The sequence below is a fragment of the Leopardus geoffroyi genome, chromosome C2 (assembly GCF_018350155.1).
Source record: "Leopardus geoffroyi isolate Oge1 chromosome C2, O.geoffroyi_Oge1_pat1.0, whole genome shotgun sequence".
Taxonomy (NCBI): domain Eukaryota; kingdom Metazoa; phylum Chordata; class Mammalia; order Carnivora; family Felidae; genus Leopardus; species Leopardus geoffroyi.
Window position 1 is genome coordinate 61,350,898 of NC_059333.1, and position 23,003 is coordinate 61,373,900.

Sequence of the window (23,003 nt, forward strand, 5' to 3'; positions counted from 1 at the left end):
AGTCTCTTCGTCTCTGATCTGCTGATACCCTGTTGAGCTAGGTTTACCTTAGCATCAGAGGAAGAAATGGATCTCTTCCTTTCCAAGTATTATTATTTGGAAAAGGTCTCCTCGGTATTGAAGAGGTGGTTCTCTTTATTTTCAAAATAAATAAAAAGCAAATCCTGGTGATTCTTGGGACTTGGGGTTGGAAAGCAGGACAGGAAAACCACAGGCAAGGGCCATAGAGCAGGAAGAAGGTAAAGGAGATAAAATGGGTTATGGGTGCATCTTCATCCATCGTTACATGGGAGAAATATTTAAAAAGGAAGGCCACTACCTTCTCTCATCTGAGGCTTTCTCCAGAACCTGTAGGAAAGGAAGGCATACTGCTGAGTCCTCATTTGGGGAGCAGCAGGACAAGGCAGTTTCTCCTTAGTCAAATGAACCCCTTCCTGACAGCTGTGGGGAAATGTGCCACCAAGTCCCTTTGAAAATTACTCCTAAAATTACTAATGTTTACTCAATTAAAAAAAAAAAAAAAACTTCAAAAGGAAAACAATGTGGAGAGCAAATAACATCCCAAACTTGATGTGACCCTCCTAACATTTCCATAAGGCCTCTGAAGGTGGAGAGTGGAAAACACCCTGAGCTGGGATTTAGGACTCTTGATTTTAGTTTCAACAATTTCACTATCTGGCTGTGTGGCCTCAGATAAGTGGCTTAACCTCTCTGGCTATGTGATCCTTCATACTTCAAACGATGGATTAAGTGATATCTAAGAGGTCTTCTAGGGGTAAAAGTTTCCCAATTTATAATAGTAATAATTAACGTTTGATGGTGCTTTACCACCTATAAGTGGTTTCCACATATATTATCTAATTTGATCCTCATGCCAGTTCTGAGGTAGCATTATTATGATCATGCCCATTTTTACAGGAGAGATTCAGAAACCACAAAATGGCAGAGTTGGCATTGAACAGATGTTCCCAAGAGGAAAGTACCCCTTCAGTAAAAGAAGCAGCTGATGCTAACAAGGATAAGCAATAGCAGATAATTTAGGCTGGGAGCCCTTGTTTAGGGGTGCAACAGAGTTTCTGGATGCTGCATCGGGGCAATGATAATCCACTATGTGGAATGTTATCTGATGATGTATTTATCAAAAAAAAAAACTAATAAAAAGAAAATTAAAAAAAAGATACAATAATTGTTACTGCACTACACCCTAATGAATTATTGTGTTCAAGGTTCCTACAAAAAAAAAAGTAATATTATACTCGGCTTATGTTTTAATTGATTTATTAATATTTTATCACAGGAATGTAATTTAAGCTCCTCATGATTTAGATCTCATAAACCTTTAGCATTTTGCAAATTCAAATTCCAATTTAAAGCCAGGGCGAGCAATTAACTTTTCTATCATCTTGTCAGGGGAGAAGGTTCGTGTTTAATTTGAGACAAAGTGACAGAAATATATATACACTGTATGCATTACTCCAATTTAATTTATGAGTCAGCACCATCCACCTTCAAAATGTAGATTTAATAGAAGGGGAGGAAGAAAAGGCCGTGCTGTCATGATAGGGCTGTGATATCTGCCCCGAATTTCTTACACATATATCCATAGTCCCCTGTTTGTTGAGATATCAGGCTAGATTGATTGCGGGCCTATTTCCAATTCTTTTGTTTTAAATTCCGTTAGTAATTATTTGCTCACATAGCACACCATCTCATGGATACCACAGGTAGTTCCTACCCCTGTGTCCACGCCTACTCCTAACCCCTCCTCTATTCTCGGTTTCTGGAGAGCTGCCCCTCCAGGTTTATCCTGAAGCTAGCTAAGTGAGACACACTAGGGAAAAGATTGCCTTTCGTTTATTTCTTCATCCCCTTTCTCATTTTCCAAAGCAATCTTTTCAATGCTCTTTACCTAAAACAAATAAGCAGACAAAACAAAAAACAAACAAACAAACAAAAAACAAAAAACAAAAAAACCTCCCCACAACTTAAAGGATATGCATTACAAGTTAAAACCATGGTATTTTCCAGTGATCCTTTACAAAATATTTAAGGACAGGGTCAGAAGAAATGAGCTCAAACCCCAGAAGGTAGTCAGATGAACTGAAGGGAAGTACTTCCCTTTGGTGGTTATTAAACACTGGAACAGGGCTGCAGAGAGAGGTTAAGGAATTCTTCCTAGCTCTGTTATCCTATAATTCACCAAAGGCGCACAATGCTCTATGCTGATGAGATGAGTTACATGACATCTCCTCCCTGGTTCAATCAAAGGGAAGCAATTTACATCTCAAACCAGTTCTCTCATCAGTGGGACATAAAGACTGCAGAACAGAGACACAGCAAATGTGCTTATTTATACAGCATCAACTCAGTTGCCACTGTTCTTTATTATTTTCCTTTGCTCCCTCCTCCTCTGTATGGTGGCCATTTTGAATAGGATGCTTTAAATTCTAAAGTGAGAAAAATACAGGACTAAGAACAATTCAGGATCAAAATTAACTAAAGATTTCTTGTGATTCTGACAATCACTGGCCTTTGTAGTGTCAGGCCAATCCCTTTGTTCCATTTAAAAATAAAATTGGATTCCCTTTGCAGACCACAAGAAGGGAATTAGAAGATGGTTAATGGAAAACTCTGGAAGGTAGCCTGACAAATGTTTATTCACTTTCCAGGCATGCAATTCAGTGGTACATAAGTGAATGCAGTGCATTTGTCAAAGAAAGGCTATGTTGAATGAGTGTGAGTTCTTCATTCATAAAACAAGCTTATTTTACTAATAGTCTCTATTAATCTCAGCTTAATTATGTCAGACATTTTGCACTTGCACACAACCGTGAAAATCGCCAAAAGTGCATTTACTGCACCTGCTTAAATGCAGTCATATCCCTAAAAACTACTGCAGGAGCAAAAGCTCCCACAGACATGGCTTTTAGGCAGAATATGGGATTATGGCAGAGGGGTTTAAATACATGAGGTAAAAATGGTAATCATATTCATCAAGTACACAAAGAAGTAAAAACAAGAAGCTCTAGATAATTCTTTTTAGTGGACTCACTAAAATAACAATAACAGCTTGATGAAGAGAACATGATTGTCGAAAGCTTGTCCATTTTACATTTTCTCTTTACACAGTGCAATAAAAAGGGAGCACCTGCAGTTTCTACTTGTGTTTTTTTTTTTTTCTTCTTCTTCTTCTCTGATGTTAAAAGAAATCATGGGCCATCATGTTTGTTTTAGGAGCTAGTAGTCTAATCTCTAATACACACTCCCTACCACAAACTTACATTTGAGCCCTATGGGAATACCTGTGCTGTTCAGAGGCGATCTGCAGTCTCAAAGTACAGTCTTTGCTTCACACCCCTTTTCTTCATTCAAATACGTCAGCCCTTTATCACTTCGGAAATTCTGCTCAAACAGGGCTTCTCTGTCATGAGCCTTTTTAGACAAAATATGTTGTGATTTCCATTATTTGGTTGCATCTACTTTAGTATAGATACCAGCTGCTACAGCATCACCATTGTGGTGTCCTAATACTTATCCAAAAAAAAAAAAAATATCGTTAACTACACATTGTGGATATTTGAAAGTGCCTAAGAAAGCCATAAACTTAATTACATTGGAGAGCTGGTGTGAGCTCACATGAAATTTGAGCTATCATTATTAAAAATAGAAATTGCATTTACTTAGTGCTTCTTACAGTATACCAGTCAGCCTTAAATTTTCAAGGTTTTATAATGAGACAAAACAATATTTTTAAAGAAAAAACAGAAAATGAAGAATTTAATAGAAACATTTTACATGTCAAAAGAATCATTCTTCCTCTTTGTCCCTTTTTACCTCCCTCTCTTTTCTTCCCTCTCTCCTTTTCTTCCCCTTTTTTCCCCTTCTTTCCTTCTTTTCTTCCCCATTCCTTCCTCCTTTCACCCTCCCCCGACCCTCTCTTCTTTAATTTGGGGGAGGTGGTATTTAACTTTGAGTAAGGAAATCATATTTTTGTTACAGAATCCATATGCTTTTACTACTCAAAGCACTGAGTTAGAGGAGGAATGAATTCTTATGGTATTCTTTTTTTTTCCCTCGGAGTCTAGAACTATCTTTCAGGTATCAAGCTATTTCCAAACAGTCCTACAACAGCCTCCAATATTCCACACTGTAGTCTGTATTATACCTTGTGAAGGTAGTCTTTCACAAAAGACTGCAATAGTCAGCGAAGAACTATTTTTTTCCAATTATTTTTGTAAAGGCACAGAGTAAATGACAGTGGAATTAGATAAAGCAAAGGTTCAAACTGAACTTCACAACTACAATGTCACTAACAGGCATCATCTGCTTGCGGTTGGTTCTACACATCTAGATTCAAGTCTGAGGCTGTGAATAATATTTAATAGACAAGACAGGATAAGGGACTAACTCGCCTTTCATGTTCCAATACTATAGAAGGTATTGGAGAAAAATTTCTTTCCACTGTGAATACCATATATACAAAATTCTGAAATTATGTCAAAGTGAGGATCTGATTATGTGTTTTACAAAATGATTTGCCATAGGCTTCCACTGAGGAGATAGCAACTCCAAGTATGTCAAAATTTAATTTTCTTTTATCGTCATAAACTTTTTAAGAAAGGGTGCCATAATATAAGATATGTCAGTATCTTCAGAACAAGCAGAGGTTTCCCGAGGCAGAAAAATATTATGGATTACAACATTACAACAGACGTTCCTCATACTCCTGCATCTAACAAGATCGGTTCAACCAGTGGGCAGAAGGTGCTTATAGGCGATCATGAGGGTAGATGTTTTCTAAGTGGAGAAAGGCTAAAAAATAAAAGAGCACCTACAGATGTGCATTCATTCATGTCTCTTGCCCTACAGTCACCCTGCATCTCTCATGGATGTGCATTAACTGTCTTGTGGCATTACTTCTCAAAGCACTCTTGGAGGAGTAAACTTCAGGTGTTACTAGGAGAGATTTGGTCCTGTGCCACCAGACAAGGCATTCAATCCTTCTATGGTTTTACTAATATCAAAAATAGCATGAAGACACCTTAAAATCTAAGACTGGAACTCACATTGTAAGGATGCCTCAATGTCTTCCGCCATATAAGGTTGTATAAGGAAAATTAAGTGTACATCATATGGGTCAGTTTCTACCTGGCTCTTCAGGATTTTAGAGGTTGTCAAAGGTCATAAAGTATTCCTTCTTTCCTGGGACACGCCAGGCCAAGTCCCACCTCAGGGCTTGCAAACTTTATTTTACCTACGCCTAGAATGTTCTTTCTCCAGAGATTGGCATGTTCACTCTCTTTATTTTATCTGGTCTCTTCTAAAATTGCCTTTTCAGGAAATCTACACTGAACTTAATATTCTAAAAGAGCTTGCCACGCCCCACCCTTGCTACCATACCCTGCTTGATTTTCTTCATTGTATTTATTCTTTCCTAAAATTATCTATTTACTTGCTTCTTATCTGTCTTCTCTACTAAAATATAAGCTTGGTGAGCCAGACTTGTCTTATCCCCTGTGTTATCACTAGTGCCAAGAACTGTGCCTAATGCACATGGTGGGTAGTCACTATATATTTGTCAAATAAATAAAACTTACAGCTAAGATACTCAGCTTTGAATTTTCCAATTTAAACTCATTCCATCTGCTGAAGAGAGAGCATCACATACAATGACCCTTCACAGTCTAGACAATGTTTGAAGTAAACATGGAAGAATCACTATTCTGGGAAGAGTGTCTTCAGACCTGGTTTAAAATCACAGCCTGTTGCTGTGGGACATTTATGGTCTGCCATTTTGGTTAGACCACTGAATGGATGGAGTTAACCAAAGGGCTGACAAGACCCACACATGCACACACACACGCATGCGCGCGCGCACACACACACACACACACACACACACACACACCAAATAAACCCCACAAAACAACAACAAGTCAAACAAAAGCCCTCCTTACTCTTGGAATTGGAGTGCATTACTACTTTAGTCCAAGACCACAACAGCTAAAGAAGAGAGGCGAAAAGCAGAAGACTTTGGAAACCATTTCACCAGAGCTGCCACCTGTCATTTATATTAGAAGAAGCAATCATCCATCTGTCCAGACCAGAGAATCATAAAGTCCTAAATATCATATACTGACCCCAAACTAGTGATTTCTTAGACATGTTTTATATCACATAATAATGAAATGGCATGATGTTTATTTATTTTCCTTAGATATACATTGAACATTTTCTTTAAGGTACATTCAACTTTTAAAATATGAACACCAATTAACTGAGGTGTTTTTTGGTAGAGGAAAAAATGTCTATCATAATTTTAGCGGCAATAATAGTTCTGTATATTTCTCTTAGCAAATTTAACCTCACATTTCTAAGCACTATGCAAACATTAATTTACTAAGTTCTGCTGTGTTCTCCATGTGAATTAGATGATCACATCTTCATTATTTTCAGGTGAGAATAACATGGAAGGGCTCATAGCTTGCCAAGACCAAACAGCAATAATAATAATAATAATAATAATAATAATAATAATAATAAAGAGAGATATCTTTTTCTTTTTGAAAGGGAAGATTAATGAAATAAAGTAAGAATATACCTAAAATAGCATAAGCTGATAACTCAGCATAGAGGCTAAGGGCTCTGAATAAACATCCCTGAAAATAGTAGAGTCAATCTTTAAGAAGAGCAGTTAGCAATTACTGAGCATTCAATATGTGCTGGGCACTGTTCTAAGAGCAAGAGTACACAAGGACTTTGTTTCTTGCTCACCACTGGGAACTAGGACTGTGCCCAGGCCAGAATGTATGGTGAATCAATACTTGTGATCAATGTATGAATGACAGAAGAATCCTTGGTTCCAAGTGCTCAATTGTCTAGATTTTGTAACACAACCTGTTTGTATGTTGGGAACAGCCTACACAAATGCTTGCTCTTGGAAATGGGGGAAAAAGGAAGAGATTTGACTTGACCTAATGTGTAGGTAAATCTAGGGTAACAATGAGTCTTTTTATAATAGAGTTCATCTATTTAATAAACATTTGTTGAACACACACTATATGCCAGGTATTGTAAGAGGTTCTAGAAATAAAGACAAGGTGCTTGTTGCTGCAGAGCTTAAATTATTGTTTATGTGTCTGAGAGGAGGACATCTTTGTATATAATGTAATTACAAGGCAAGAACTTTCTGTAAACCAGTGATTCTTGTTTGTTTGTGTTTACCATTTTACTATCCTAACTTGCTAATGTTATGATAATTCAGCCCATAAGGAAATTTTAGCAAAATGTAGGTGTACTGATTAATTAAAACCTATCTCCATAAAATGGAGTGGCTAACTGACAATTACCTAGACAAATTGATTAATGCATGGAAGACCATTTAGGCATGAGGGTGAGTTCTGGAAGGTATGAGTCATCTATTTTACCTACCTATACTGTCAATTCTCAGCTTCATCTATACAAGTCTTCAGCTTCATTTGGGCTGTCCCAAATTGGAATCCAGATGCAGCTCTTAATAGATAAATTTAAGGATAACACCATTTCAATGAAAAGAAATAAGTACACAAAATAATATAAGACAAATAAGGTCTTCCCAACTCCCTATCACATATGGACTAATTAGAAAAGTTATTGCTACAAAGGTTGGCAGTCTCACGCATGTTCACCCTCTGGGACTATAACATGTGCTACTTCCTTCTACTACACAAATTCTCTCAAAGCATAACTGACCAAAGTATAGCTTGTTGAGGAGTATGCATAAATGAATTAATTTCACTCTGATAATCCACTTGAGATGTCTGGTTTCTCTAAAACAATCTCAGTTCTTTTGGCTTTACTTTTACATGAAATTAAGCTTTTGCTCGTTCTCTGTCTCTCTCAAATATAAAATAAAACATGAGAAAAAAAAGGAGGGATGCCTGGGTGGCTCAGGCAGTTAAGTGCCTGACTTTGGCTCAGGTCATGATCTCACTGCTCATGAGTTCAAGCCTTGCATCGGGCTCTGTGCTGACAGCTTGGAGCCTGGGGCCTGCTTCAGGTTCTGTCTCCATCTCTCTGTCTGTCCCCTGCTTGCAGTCTGTCTCTTTCAAATATAAAATAAAACATGAAAAATAAATTTTAAAAATTAAGCCTTTGCACATATTTCTACTTGTAAATTGACTCTTCACATATGCTATGGAAGCTGAGCTCTGTAAGAAAACCAAGGGGTCCAAGGCAACCTAAGTTTGACGTTTAACCATTTCTAGCAGCCTACTTAAGGTTCCTCCTCCAAAAATAAAGCTGAAATATATGTTTTAGCTGGGAATTCAGCAATGCTGGCAAAACATTCTAAGTACTTTTTGGCAAATGAAGAAAATTTTAAAAATTACATTTGATTTTCAGTATATTGAAATCAAGAACTAAATACAGGTAACAGATCTGCTTCAACCTGCTGCCCTGTGCATTTGTAATACTGAAATTTGATATCTAAAAATTACTCTTGTATACAGAACTACTCAACATTCCCTTTCTGTTTACACACATTTATGTCAATGATACAACAGCCTCAGGCATGCTTCTACCAATCTCCCTGTACATGTCCATTGACATTGTCTCTATCAAATTCAACCCAATAAAATTAAATGGAATTAAATAAAGCAGTCTGCTTGAACCTCAGTCTTTCTCATCTCTTATTGTATTGTACGTCTTATCATTTCTTATTTATTTAGCTAAGGCAAAAAGGTTTCTAGACACAATTACATTTTCTTTCCTGGTCTCCTATTTCTTAAGTATTTTTTTTCTTTGAGTAATGTTGTTCATGTCAATTGCCACAAATAAGTAAATAAATAATCCTAATAGTTCTATGAAAATAAAAAGGGTATGATAAAGTAACTGCTATCTCATACCAGAGAAGACATTTTCATCTGATGTTTACCCACAAAATTTTCATCTGATTCCATTCGTTTTCACATAACAATATCTACAACTATTGCCTATTTGCAGAAGATTCCAAGTTGTAGGAGGCAGGTGGGTGGTAGGTAACTCAGAGAGAAACTTGGTAAGGAAGGTTTCCACCACCAGCTTCAGGAGTTAAAGTTAAAAACAAATCAATGAGAATACAAAAGTGGTGCCGATGAAACGCAATTCACTTCCGGTTTCTCCCCCCCCCCTCAGGCAAGAAGGTGCCTCCCATTTTCCCCCATTGTTTCCACATTCCCCTCAACCTGCACATGGGTTTTATGTTTCCCCTTCAAGGCTACCCTTAATATTAATTTTAACCTGATTTCAAGTGTAAATAAATATTTTGGAGTGAGGGGGAAATAAGACACACAATGATTTTCTCTGGAGTGCTCTTTGCCTAAGCAACATCCAGATGACAACCAACCTCTCATTAATCTCTTGAAAAAAAGTCAGTAAGTTTCTTATGTCCTTCATACAGGATTGCTGTTTATTATAAATTGTGCTGAAGGACCCCACACACAGCAAACTGAAGCATGTGGCATTTAATCCATCACACAGAAGGATCAAGGATTGAGTCAATACTTCTAGGGCTTCTACCCCCCCAACTATGCATTTCCATGGTGCCCATTTCCATGGTGTTTAGACCTTCAAACAAATACATTTGTCTAAAAACAAATACATATGTAGGAAAACAGTTCTCCAGGGCTCTTGCCTTTTCAGCGGCTTTTGGTTGACAGATGACAAATCAGATACAACATTCTGAAATTCTGAGCCTTCTTGTCTTATATAGTGGAGAGAGAAATATCTGGTCCCAGATAGTGGATCTTTCATGGCTTCTATTAAACACGCAAGAGAGTTACAAAATGAGGTCCTAGGATTTTCATCCCACAATGGACTCCTCCTTGACTTCTTTTCACCTCCCATCCATTGGTTTCAACTTCATTTGGAGGATACATGCAATTATTCTGAACGAAAAACATTATTTTTATTCTCTCTCTCTTTCAAAAAAAATAAGTTTTCTAAGAAATTTGTTTCAAAGCAATGCTATCTATAATATGTTAATGTGCTTTTAATACTTTTCGAGCTTTCATAAATCTTACCCATCTTAGGAACAGCTGGGATAATTTGAAGGCAACTGAAGAAATCTCTCCTCTACAGTCTTCCTGTGGCTGAAATTCTATCACTTAACGTTTATAGATGAAAGCAATATCCCTAGAAATCTTTTGATTCTTTGTTAGTCTGGGAAGGATACTATTTTATTCCTATCTTAGAGATGAGGAAACTAAGACATAGAGAAGTTAAGCAACTTGCCTAAAGTTTCTTGGTAAGTCAAAGAGTCAAAATTTGAACTCACAGAGTCTAACACCAGAGCCTTAACTACGACATTATACTGCTTCCCTGCAAAATAGAGGTTAGCAGAGAAGAATGACTAAATGCCTCATTTCACCACTTACTAGCTATGTGACTTGGGCAAGGGTCTCAATCTCCCTGAACCTTTATTTCCTTGTGCAAATAAAAAGTAGCTAGCCTTCACTGAGTACTACACTATGTCCCAGTCTTCAAAGCTAAGTGTTTTATATGTATTATTTCATTTGATTCTTACAATAACTCAACAAGGTATATAATACTATTATCCCCAATTTAGACATGAGGAAACTGAGGTTAAGTAACTTGCTTATTGTTAGACAGCAAGCGGGGGAGACGGAATTTGACTAAGGGCAATCTCACTATAGAAATCATACATTTAATCATTAAATTTGGTGATAATAACCAATAGTATTTACCTCATTGAGTTTTGGGCTTTATTTTGGCCAGGATTAAATTAGGTAAACCATGTGTGATGGTTACTTTTACGTATCAGTCTCACTGGGCCACAGAGTGCCCAGATATTTAGTCTGATATTATTCTATGTGTATCTATGAGAGTGTTCCTGGATGAGATTAACATTTGAATTGGTAGACTGAGTAAAGCAGATTGTCCTCCCTAATGTGGGTGGGCCACAAACAATCAGCTGAAGGACTGCATAGAACAAAAAGGCAGATCCTCCTTGGAGTAACAGAGAAATCCCCTTAACTTACTGCCTTTGAGCTGGGACATCAGTGTTTTTCTTTCTTTGGATTCTAACTAAAACACTGATCCTTCCTGAGTATTGAGCCTACTGGCCTTTGGACAAAAACCACCCCATCGATTTCCTGGGTCTCCAGCTTGCCAACTGCAGATCTTGGGATTTATCAGTCTTCATTATAATGTGAACTAATGCCTTAAAATAACTTCATATATGCATAAATACAACTCTGTACATACCTATCTCCTATTGATTTGTGTATATGTATAATGTATATATACATATATATCTCCTATTGGTTCTGTTTCTCTAGAGAACCCGACAAATAATGGCATGTAATGTGCCTAGTGTCTGACATACAGAAATAGTCAATAAATGCTTCTTAAATTTCTTTCCCAAGTAAACCCAACATAAAAGAAATTATAAAAGGACAAAGCCTCCTTCAGTAATGAGAGCAAAGATCAGTGCAGAGGAAAAAGATGAATAGTCTGTGGGCCCTGGGCTCTTAAGAAAGGAGTGGGGGCAAAGGGGAGTGGTTAAAACACAATTTGCAGCAGGTCAGATGCTTAGCTTCTTTCTGTAAAAGAAGAGATGGTAGAGACACTGGTTTGATCTGGACATCTAGAATAAAAGCTACTAGCATCTTTCCCTAAGTAACATGGAAGGGAATTTTGGCTCCCTACCATAATGACAAACTCAGTGAGAATACAGAAGTGAACTTCTCCTTACAGAGGTAAAAGGTTACAGGGAATGAATTGACAGAAAAGGTCAGGTTTGTTTAATGCCTGACTTACAGTGCACTAATCCAACCAATCCAGCTCCTACATATGTACTTCGTTCCCAGCTATAAACTATGGGGAATAAAAAGACTTCTCTATGGAACAGGTTAGGGCCACAAGTTTTTCAGCTAAAAACATTCTAGAAATGGCATATTGAAGTTTCCTAACGTATGTGATTTACACTGATACCCTTGAAATAGTGACTTAATCACTCCTATCCACCACGGCCATCACTCACAAACATCTCTCCTTGAACGTCTCCTTCTAAATATCATTATTCAGTTAGGGTTAGCCAGTAACGTGACCTCAAGAAGTCCACACAGGAGGAAAAAAGTGGGCTTTCCTCTTAAGAGAGTGTGTGTTTCGCCCATCATCTGAGCTAAAAAACAAGGAAGCTGCAACAGCTGGGAAAAGAAGGAAAAGCAAATTTAATTCCTTAATTGTTAAAATAGAAAATAAAAGCAATTTGTACAATTCCAATGTGTGGCATCTATGCTGATTTTCTCAAGGAAAAGTGCTTATTGTCAACCAAATCCCCAGAGTAACCACAGCTGACACACTTCTCAGCATTAGAACGCTTGGCAACTGGCAATAAGGCCTGTTCCTTTCCCAGGCAGATGAAAAGCCAGGCCCTCCCCAAACAAAACCAGTGCAGCTTTTCTTGACTCTTCAGCTGCCTGCGTGTCTTCTGAACATAGCAGTTTGTCCTGTGCAGTGGGACTCTTGTGGAGCAAATGTATTTGGCCCAAAGCACCAAAACCAATACAATGAATATTTCTATTCTTTTAGCTACTTTAAGGAACCCTTACTGCCCACTCAAACGTTGCCACTGCTGATGTACACATAATTGTACAAAGACCTGAGGAGTACTGTCGATAAACAGAAAAATAAGTCCTGCTAAAGAATGCCTAAACATGCAAAGGAATGCAAATCCTTTACCATACACAGGATCTTTGTTTATACCAGTTGCGCATGGCCAATAGAAGAGGACATGAAAAACACTTTTTAATAAACAAATTGTCATCTCGCATTAGCTTATACCAGTAGAATTCTTCCAAGGTTTTTTTCATAATAAAATGTGTATAGATTGTTTTGATTATTTTTCATTCTCATCAGAGGGAAAAAAATCACCTAACTTAAAGTGTTTCCTCTTGTGCGAAAGCAGGAAGCCAATTTCAAAGGCTACCATTTTAATAACAAATGACTTCATTTATACTTTTGTTAAAAAACAAGCCTATTTCCTAATCTGAGTTCTATGGAAGTCTTTCTTACTTTTCACACATTAAACTGCATGTGTGAAATTCTATCAGTGTTATTACCAATATTTATTCCTGATGGCCACAGCTTTTCTAATCTTTGTGTAGCCATATGTTTAATGTTACATAATCCAGTGGGAATTCCTTTTTAAAATACAATAAAATAAATGTGGGTTTATTAAACTATGTTCTTTTTTTTTTTTTAATGCCAAAAGTAAAAACACAAGAAAGTTTCCGAAACGGACATTAGATAATGTATACAGTTCACCTTATAAAAGATGTTACTTATGTCGGGAAGTCTTCACACAGACCTGGAAGTCCCAGCCCTGGGGTGGCACCAAGTTCCCAGACACATCAACTGAAGTATGTCCACATATGTCAGTAGTCAATCTTACAGAGAATGATTTCATGACACAACAGTTACGCTGGTTGAACTATAACTAATTCCTAAATAACAACAACTAACAGCGTTTTATCAGATAATGTTTACTTGCTATCATTTCTTATAGGAATCTTGATTAATTACCTCTCATCCTCCAAAGATTATTCCAAAACATAATAGTGCCTGAAATAAAAAGTTTTTTCCTCTGAACCTAAGCATGAATTTGCTGCGGTTAATATGAAATTGCTTTGCAGAGCTGACCCCTCACAAGTAAAAAAACATGAATTAAGAACAGCATGTAGGTGAAATGTACTAGAAATCAGGCCATCTTGAGGGAACTGCCATCTGATATGGATCACATACTAGTCGGTCATCATCCTTCCTCTCCTGTATTTTTCTGGTGTTAAACTTAACATCAAGAACAACTGATAAACAGAGCATAAATCACAGAAGCCCACAGATTCCTGAACACTGGGATAATTCTGAGCCTCACTTCTTCACTGTGTTGTGTTGGTGATGGAGGTGGAAATGTGAGAACAAAATTGTGGCGATGTTTTACCTAATTTTGATTAAAAAAAAAAAAAGCTGCCAAGGAGAGAAACACACTAAAAAACAAAACAAACAAAAGAAAAAAAAAAAACAGCCCATTTTGTTTAGTTTCTCAAAACAAAACAAAACAAAACACACCAAAAAGAGGGAGAGAAGAATCCCTCCTCTTTGTCTTAGCCACAATGAATATGGACAGAAACAGTGCCCTAGAATCTCTCTCATTTTCACCTCCAGCACCGACCTCTCCTCATCCTGTCTTTTCCTCACAAGTATCCCCCACTCCTTTCTTCTTCCCATTGTTCTTCCCATCTCTGTTCTTTTCCTCTTATTCTAGTAAACTCTTGCCACTCGGTAAGTCATCTGCCCCTCCCCCAGCCAACGTCACTTTTCCAGTTGTTTTCCATTCCCCTGGTTCTACATTACCAAAGTCCTGACACTTCACCAGCATGAACAGAATTCTTAGAAGGAAGGGAAGGAGGGGAACTGAGAAGAATTTTCTTCTGTGATAGAAGAAAGTCAAGGGATATGAGCACTCATATGAAAATATGCAGGCCTCAAATTTTGTAAACCACTTGCTGCTATCCTCTTATTAAATCCTCTGCACATCGCATCTCCCATGTCATATTTTGGTTAGTTATCAGTCATAGATAGTTAACTTTCAACACACAGGGTAGGGAAGTTAGGTTACTCCCTGGCATCTTTTTTTCATCAGGTCTATGGGTCTACGTCTACGCCCAAATGCAAAAATCCATTAAACCGATTTTTCAGTATCTCCGCCTTCTTACAGTCTTCTGATAGCCATCATTTTATTTTTATTTTTAGAAGACCTTTTCACCTTCTTCTGGCCAGAACAATATTGTTCTTATTCATTTTCCTTTCCTCCCCGAATATCTTACCTCTGGCTTAACGTTACATGTGCTACTAGTACAAAATTCATTTTTCTCATTAAACAAGACCATCGTCTTCAAATCATGAGATCCAAATCATCCAAAGTAGGAGCCCTCTTTAATTATAATCAATAGAAGTGACTTAAACTCATATACATTTATTTTTTTTTAATTTTTTTTTTCAATTTTTTTTTTCAACGTTTATTTATTTTTGGGACAGAGAGAGACAGAGCATGAACAGGGGAGGGGCAGAGAGAGAGGGAGACACAGAATCGGAAACAGGCTCCAGGCTCCGAGCCATCAGCCCAGAGTCCGACGCGGGGCTCGAACTCACGGACCGTGAGATCGTGACCTGGCTGAAGTCGGACGCTTAACCGACTGCGCCACCCAGGCGCCCCTAAACTCATATACATTTAAATGAGAGGTAGAAAGTGATGTTAAAGGATACATGGTTCAGGAAGATGAAGTGAATTATTTAAGGTCATAAAGCAAGTATGGAATCCAGCTTGGACTTGGATTCAGACCTTCTTTCTGACATGATCCCTCATTGTTTTTTCCTTGCATTCATTGATTGCTAAATCTCACCATTTCTTTTTTCACACATAAAAAAGCTCCTGTCCATATTCTTGTGACATAGTGTTGTCTTGAACACAAAAATACATTCATGTTGGAAAGTGAAGATTATTCACACAAAACATTAAACAGCTTGTAGGTCCTTCATAATACATTCCCAATTTAACTTTCTAGACTTCCTTTCTGTCACCTGATCCCCTGCTTTCCTGCCACCAATCAACTGTTTGTACACATAAGCTCTTATTCCTGCATAAAATTTATTTTTCTTCCCTCTTTCCTCCAGGAAAAGAAAATAAGAACTTTTTTTAAAGGGCAAACTTAGACATTATTTCTTCTTGGAAGCCTTCCCAGTATCTACTACACGAAGCCTCAACATCTTCTCTTCCTCAACACTTTTCCTACTCGTAGATCATATGTGTTACTGTTTTAAAACTCTTGCCCCTTGTTAGCTTGTGAGATTCCTCTTGGTAGAGCACATGATAAATATTGGGAATACAAGAATTAAAGACACTATCCTTGCCCTCAAGAAGTTTCCAGTATGGTCAGGAAATCAAAAACATAAACAACTACAGTCCAGCTCTGACTTAAACAGCATATTTCTGTATAATTGACTTGAGTTATAGTTGCACATATTTTTTGTTGTTGCAATCAAGGCTATATTACATATGGTAAACACAAGTACCCAAAAATTGACTCAGAAAAAGCAGGCAAGTAGTCAACGTACATAAGAAGGAGAGCAAGGAGAAATAAACTATAAAGATGTAATGGGAGAAAAAATACCAAGTTAATTGAAGTACAGGCTTAATGCAAGAAAAAGCAGCTTGGGGAAAGGAAGTTGAATTAGTTCAAGATATTTTTGGTAGCAAGAGCCAGAAAGGCTACAGTTGCCAGAAATGAAAAAGGGACTGACTATGGAGCAAAGCTATGTTCCAGGGTGCCGCTGGGCATTGACTTCAGTGATTTATATAGTTTATTTCAACTAATACTCATAACCACCCTGTGAAATAGGAACTATGAGGAAACAGAGGCTCAAAGCAGTTATGACTTGCTCAGCTAGTAACTGAAAGAGCCAGGATTCAAACTCAGTAACGGTGGATTCCAAAGTCCACCCTTTATATATTCAATTTTGACTTAAATCCAAGGAAGCTGTGTCCACAGAATTAGTCAAAAATTACCTTATTTTCTCAAAGATCAAAGTCTAAGAGAGACTGTGTATGAACCTAAAGATCTTCACATCATTAATAGAGAATAAATTCATTTTATAGTATAATCAGATTATCTAAATAACTCTAGCACAGCATATTTGAAATGAAGATACCTTGGAAACCATTTAGTACAACTTCTTATTTAGCAAATATAAAGATACTAGTGCTAGCTAATTGAATTATATAGATTACTAAGGAGAAAAGTTTTGAGAAGGAATAAAGTACAAACTCTGTGTTCTTAAGCCTGCAGATCATGAGAAAAATACCATTTTGTCCTGTGTGGGTGAGCTCCATAATGCTGGGCACTTGTTTCTTTTTGAATAATTGCATCTCCATTATTCAGGATGGTAAATGGTACTGTTACTGGCACATAATACCCATTTTATAAAATAGTAGTAGTTTCATAAAGGGATGAGTGGGTCTGTGTGTGGGAGTGTGTGTGATGTGGGTGCAAGTGTGTAATTAATCAGAAGTTTGGACATATTAGCTAAATTAATTTTTGTTTGCCATTTGGTTCATATCATTTTCTCCTTGAAACCTTCCAGCAACCTCTTAAAGTGCCTTACATAGCAAGGTCTCTGCTTTAAAATGACTTCATCAGAAATCAAGTTTAGTATACTGTCAATGAGTGGAACTGGCAAGGTATCCTTTGGGTAGAATCATTGGGAATTTTTTAAACTTAGCAAGAAATAACTCAAAAGACTTTTGATAAAGTGGTAATATGAACATTTCATCTTAATCTTAGTTTTGGGGGGGATGGGAAACACAGAAGCAATGTTTCATTTCTAAAACCATGTTCCCATGAAGCTGAGCAGAAGGACTGCTTATAACAGAATTTTCCAGCCAAATTCTCAAAGGGCCCCCAACAGGCTTTCTCAATTTGTGGGCGCTGTCCTCTAACAATCTATTCCTTTCCAGACTCTCCTTGGAAACCAAAGATTTATGACATTCTCTTCATATTTTAAAATGAAATTGGTCCTGGTTAAAATAAAAAGGAAAACTGAAGGCCTGTCTTTATTCCAATACCAGTGCTGTCTGGACAAATCCCTCATTAATATGTCCTACTCTGAAGATATCACCCATGACTTTGCCTCTGTAGGAGTCTTACCATTATTTGGACATTTCCAGAAATCAAGCTCACTACAGGCATTTGTGAAGATGAGCTGTACTTAGGCAGAGGCCTGAAAAGGAAAAGTAAATAAATACTTGGTTTATCAGGTTGTAAAGGGGGAAGCAGACCCTCCCTTTTATAAATGACTTCTAAATCTCCTGCTCAAATTCCAGAGTAAAGGAAAAGTCACATGGACCGAACATATTTCTTTTAAAAAAAAATGAATATTCACTTAGTAATCCTGAAATGCTTTCTGCTCTTTGAATACATTCAAACAAGTGGGTATCGCAGCATTTCATGATAGCTTATCAAACCACAGAATAGAACAGGAGGAGTGAATAAAAAGGGCTTTCCTAGGGGAGCTCCATGGTCATTGTTCTATAAAAACATATGAACATATTGCTATAAACTCATCTTCACAGGAAGTCACCCAGCTTAATAAGCACAGACCTGCAAGTTAATATTAAAATTCACTTTGATTTCTGCAGCAACAAGGCTGATCCAACTAGGAGCTATTACATAAAACTCTTATTGTCATATTCGTCATCACCACCCTCAGTAGAGACCACTGCCAGCACCAAGAAGCCCTCAGTTCATCTCAGGAAATGTGCTACACAGACGGCCATCCCACTAACAATGTGGTGGTGAGATGGCCCTGTTTATTTTATCAGAATGGCACTCCTTTAATTGTTCAATTCTCTTTATTGATGTCCTCTTTCATGTATAGGTCTATTAGATTCTACTTCCTCTACTGTCCTCCCAGGAATTGGTGCTTGCCAACTACAATAAGTTGTTTTGACAACTTGTCTAGCTATACAATACTCTGTTTCTTTCCCTCTGCAGTCTTTTTGGCTTCAAATGAGTGCCTTCAAAATATAGCAGAGACTATCCAACCAAACTACGCAACAGGGGGAAAAACAGCTTTCGATGCGTAAGCACCGTCCTGCCAAAACCACAGTCTTTCGTGTGCTCATAGTTCTCTCTCCTTTCCTCCTTATTTTTATGGAAAAATCCCCTTGCTATCTTGATGGAAAAATCCCCTTGCTATCTTGTCTACTCCTATCTTAATAAGGAATGACTGCCGTGACTACCCCATCAACCAACGCCATTCACCGCCAGCACCTCTGCTCTCCTCGTGTGCTTCAAGAAGAACTGATTAGCACTTTGCATAATTAACCTGATTAGCACTGTGCATAATCAAACTGATTAGCACTTTGCATAATTAAAAAGAAATAATAATAATAACAATAATAAGCACTAAGTAATATCAAAAGCTGTTAGTCCCACAGCCCTTTGGTTACCTCCAAGATGAGTTCGGTAGGGCATATTTTGCACCTTCACATGGAAATCTTTTCTTTTACTCAAAAGTCAAGAAAAATACATTAAAATGCTTTCAATCCATAGACCCATCATGATTTTAATATCCATATCAGTTATCAAAATAACCATTCTTGTCCATGTGTGCATTCCTCAGTTTCAGCCTTGCATATTTTACCCATATCAAAATGGACAACAGGTGGCTATAAAACCAAATAGATAAAAAATGTTTGGAATCAAATTAGAACAAGGATGTATGCTTCTTTCTTTTTTAAATTTTTTTTAGTTTATTTATTTTGAGAGAGAGAGAGAGAGAGAGAGAGAGAGAACATACGTGCAACTGAAAGAGGGGCAGCAGAGAGAGAGGGAGAGAGAATCCCAAGCAGGCTCTGCACTGTCAGCATGGAGCCTGATGTGGGGCTCAATCGCATGAACCATGACATCATGACCTGAGCTGAAACCAGAAGTTGGATGCTCAACTGACTGAGCTACCCAGGCACCCCCAGGATGTATGCTTCTTATGTAGCTATAGAACTATCCTATGCATTGTTTCTGGGTGATAATGAGGTATATGAAAAGAATTGAACAGCTTTTCAGGAAAGCCTGGCTCTGATATTTACCCTGTGACCTCAGCTAAGTCACTTAACTTCTCAGTAGTTCAGTTCCCTCACCTGTGAAATGGAAATAATAAGGCCAGTTCTGAAACCTCAAAAGTTGCTGTGATAATAAAATAAAACAGTAATTTAGGAAGGTACTTTGTAAACTGTAAGGCACTACCTATACATGAGATTCCCCAATTCTAGGTCTCTACACCTCTTATCCCCTAAATTTTATTTCATACCATGGACAATCTTAAACATTATGAACAATAATATAATTTTATATATTTAATGCCTTAGAATTAAAAAGTTATAAAATTTTTTGCATACTTTACCTTATTTCCTATTCAGTAGCTGAATGTGATTAGAATTTTGACTTGGAGTTATAATTTAGCTTTCGTCATTCATGTATCCATTACACAGCTCTCATTTGTGTTTCTACAGAGGTTAAAATCAAGCTGTTGCTGGAAATGCATAAGAGAATAGAAGAAAATCTAGTATGTTTGTATTAACTTGGTACTGCAACTTAGAGAATTCTGCAACTTGCCTTTTCTCTACCAACCATGGCCAACCATCTGCTCCTGGTGACCTTCAAAGGATTCATTCCTTCAATCCCACTTTCCTCCAGGAATCTAGGAAACCATCTCAGATACTCTTCAGTCAGAATTTCTTTCCCTCTTGCTCTCTCTCTCTCTCTTTTTCTGGTGCTCCCATAATATTTTAGCTGTAACTCTACTGTGTATGGTTTGCTATGTTTTAAGTAGGTGGTATGTGTCTGATTCCTCTGGAACACTAGGAGCTCCCAGAGAGAAACCACTCTGGCTTTTCATCTTTGCCCCCTACAACAGCTGCCACAATGAGTGATGGACATGGTGAGCACTTGACTCATTTGTTACTGTGGGCTTGAGGAAACTAGACAGTAATGTATGTACTTCACTGTGTGCTTAACCTGTAACTGCTGTATGCAAATCTGGGCAATTGCTTTACTAACTGTTTGCTGGGGACTACAAAGGTATTTGACATACCCATAACCACTTTATTGACCATTAAAATGTTTAACATATGTCAAATTACTTTTTCTTTATTTACTCAATCATTCATTTAGTCTTTCAAAAATAAATGTGAGTGCCTAGTAAGTGCTAAGTTTTGTGCTAAACATTCAATATAGCATTGAGCAAGCTCAAAAAGAACTGTTGGTTCCTCTGAGGAAGTTTATGGTCTACGTATCTTTTAAGGAGCCTACAGTAGCTTTTGTAAGGCTGGGGTGGACTAGCTTGGAAGGGGAACCTTAAAGTAGCCAAGATCATCAGTTGCAAGCTACCCACCATGGAGCCATAAGCCTCTCAACCTAAAGGAAAGGAACCCACAAAAGCAGTCAGTGTTCCTGAGCCAATCATCCATTTTACAATTCATTTAATTCAAGAAAGAAAATGCTGCTGTGGAGATTATTCAAGTCCAAATGTTCCTGGTGAAGGTGCTTCCAGTAATTCTGGGAAGGAAGCCAATCCCCTAGTTTTATATGTAAATATTTAAAAAACACACACATATATATAAGCACAAAGGAAAGGTCAGGAAGACGTAAGTCTTTTAAAAATCTATTTTAATAATTTTTTTCTATAACTGTCCACAGAAGTTTGGGCTTTTTTGTAGCCTTACATTTTCTTTTACACAATACACCTGCTTTTTTTTTCTAAACTAAATATTTCTTCCATCTAATGACTCTCTTTATTAGACAGCATCTAATTTGCATACATTTACATACAATTTAACTGCTAGCTTGTGAGAACAAAGAAATGGCTCTGTATTGTACTGAAGGACAATACTCAGTAAAGGAAGGTATAAAAACCAACCAGCTCAGTGACTGTGTAAGCTCTTTGTTTCAAATATACCAGGCTTTTTTTTTCAACATACCAGTTAAAAGGGGCAAAAATTATTTCATCAAACAATGAAAGATACAGCACTACTTTGTTTAACTGCCCATTTCTTCCTCAGCTTGGTTACTACAATTCAGGGGTCCAAGTTCCCTGAATCTACTATAATTTCCTTTATTAGATTTGATGGATTCAATCCCTCCACATATTTTTGTTTAGAGTCTTATTCCTAAATCCACCTGGGATTCCACTGGGATAAAGCTCTGTTCCGATGCTAATTTGTGCTGCCACAGGCCTTGTTCCACTAACCATCAGGGTAGATATGACATGCTGTTCACCAGTGAAAAATGCCTACCCTTACCCTTAGTAAGAACAGATTTTACTGAGACTTCAGGGCTTTCTGTACGTTATGAACCAACTCTTCAAAAGAAATGTTTTTCAGCATCCACTGGGGAGTAGATGGGAAAGGAAGACCTGAATATAGGGAGAGAATATATGCTGAAGGAGAAGTGAGAGATAAAGAGTTGAGTCAACTCCTCTCCACTTAGCAATGGCACCATTTTTGTAAGTCTCCAAACCCGGAAGACTACTGAGAGATTTGAATAAGAGAAGAAAAGAAAAAAAAAAGAAAGGAAAAAAAAAAAAAGAACTGGAAACCAGGGGTCCTTGATCCTCCTTTGAAAGTGAATTCATACACTCTGTGACACAGGGTAAGTCACTATGACTCTTCTCTGTACCTCTCATCTTTGACGCATGGAAAGGGAGATTATAGAAAGCAATCTTGAAGAGTTTGTTCAGTGTTTTGTAAATATTAACTATTGAAAACACATAAAATAAGTAATAAAGCTGCGGTCACAACCAACTGAAAATAAACACTAGAGGGATTTGAGTTTCTGAAATGCCATGTGTAAAATACCACAAAAAATGAAATATGGTATACAAAAATACTTTAAAATTATAACAAATGATACAGATATAAGGCAATATAGGAGGACAAACCAAAAAACATAAAGCCACATATGAATTGGCCCCACAGGCTCAATGAAAATATAATCCATAAGTGGGTGCTAAAAGAGGTCATGGAAGATGCATTTTCTTGGAAATGCATTTAATATCATTAGTTTGGCCTGTTTTCTGCATCTGATAATGCAGATTTACAATTTTAATGACCAAAAGAGGTGTGAACTTGCCAGTGATAAGTGAAGAAATTCTACCACTCTGTGGGGCTGCAGAATGCCCACATGATTTGGAACCTTCAGCAGCCAAACAGATTGCACAATCTCTACCAGCGATCTTGAAGCATGTCTGATTTTTCCACCTGGTGAGAAGAAGCCTGAGTTAGAGACTTGTATTAATGCTGGAGTGCTGGCGTAGACCAAGTCTGCCAACTTCCTAACCCATAAGCAATTCCAAATAATGATCCAAAATAGCACTTAAAAGAAATGATGAGACGCTGTCCTTTTAAAAAC

General features: G+C 37.4%; 1 protein-coding gene across 31 annotated transcripts in view; it reads right to left on the reverse strand.

The window, feature by feature from the left end:
* The window catches only part of ZBTB20 (zinc finger and BTB domain containing 20), a 770,914-nt gene that overhangs the window by 519,742 nt on the left and 228,169 nt on the right, over positions 1–23,003 (reverse strand). For 6 of the 31 annotated variants that reach the window (XM_045436921.1, XM_045436895.1, XM_045436925.1 and 3 more), the window contains one exon: positions 17,745–17,817. The exons of the other annotated variants lie outside the window; for them this stretch is intronic. The gene's annotated coding sequence lies outside the window, so the exon portion shown is untranslated. The remainder of the gene's footprint in view (positions 1–17,744; positions 17,818–23,003) is intronic. 31 annotated transcript variants of the gene reach the window in all.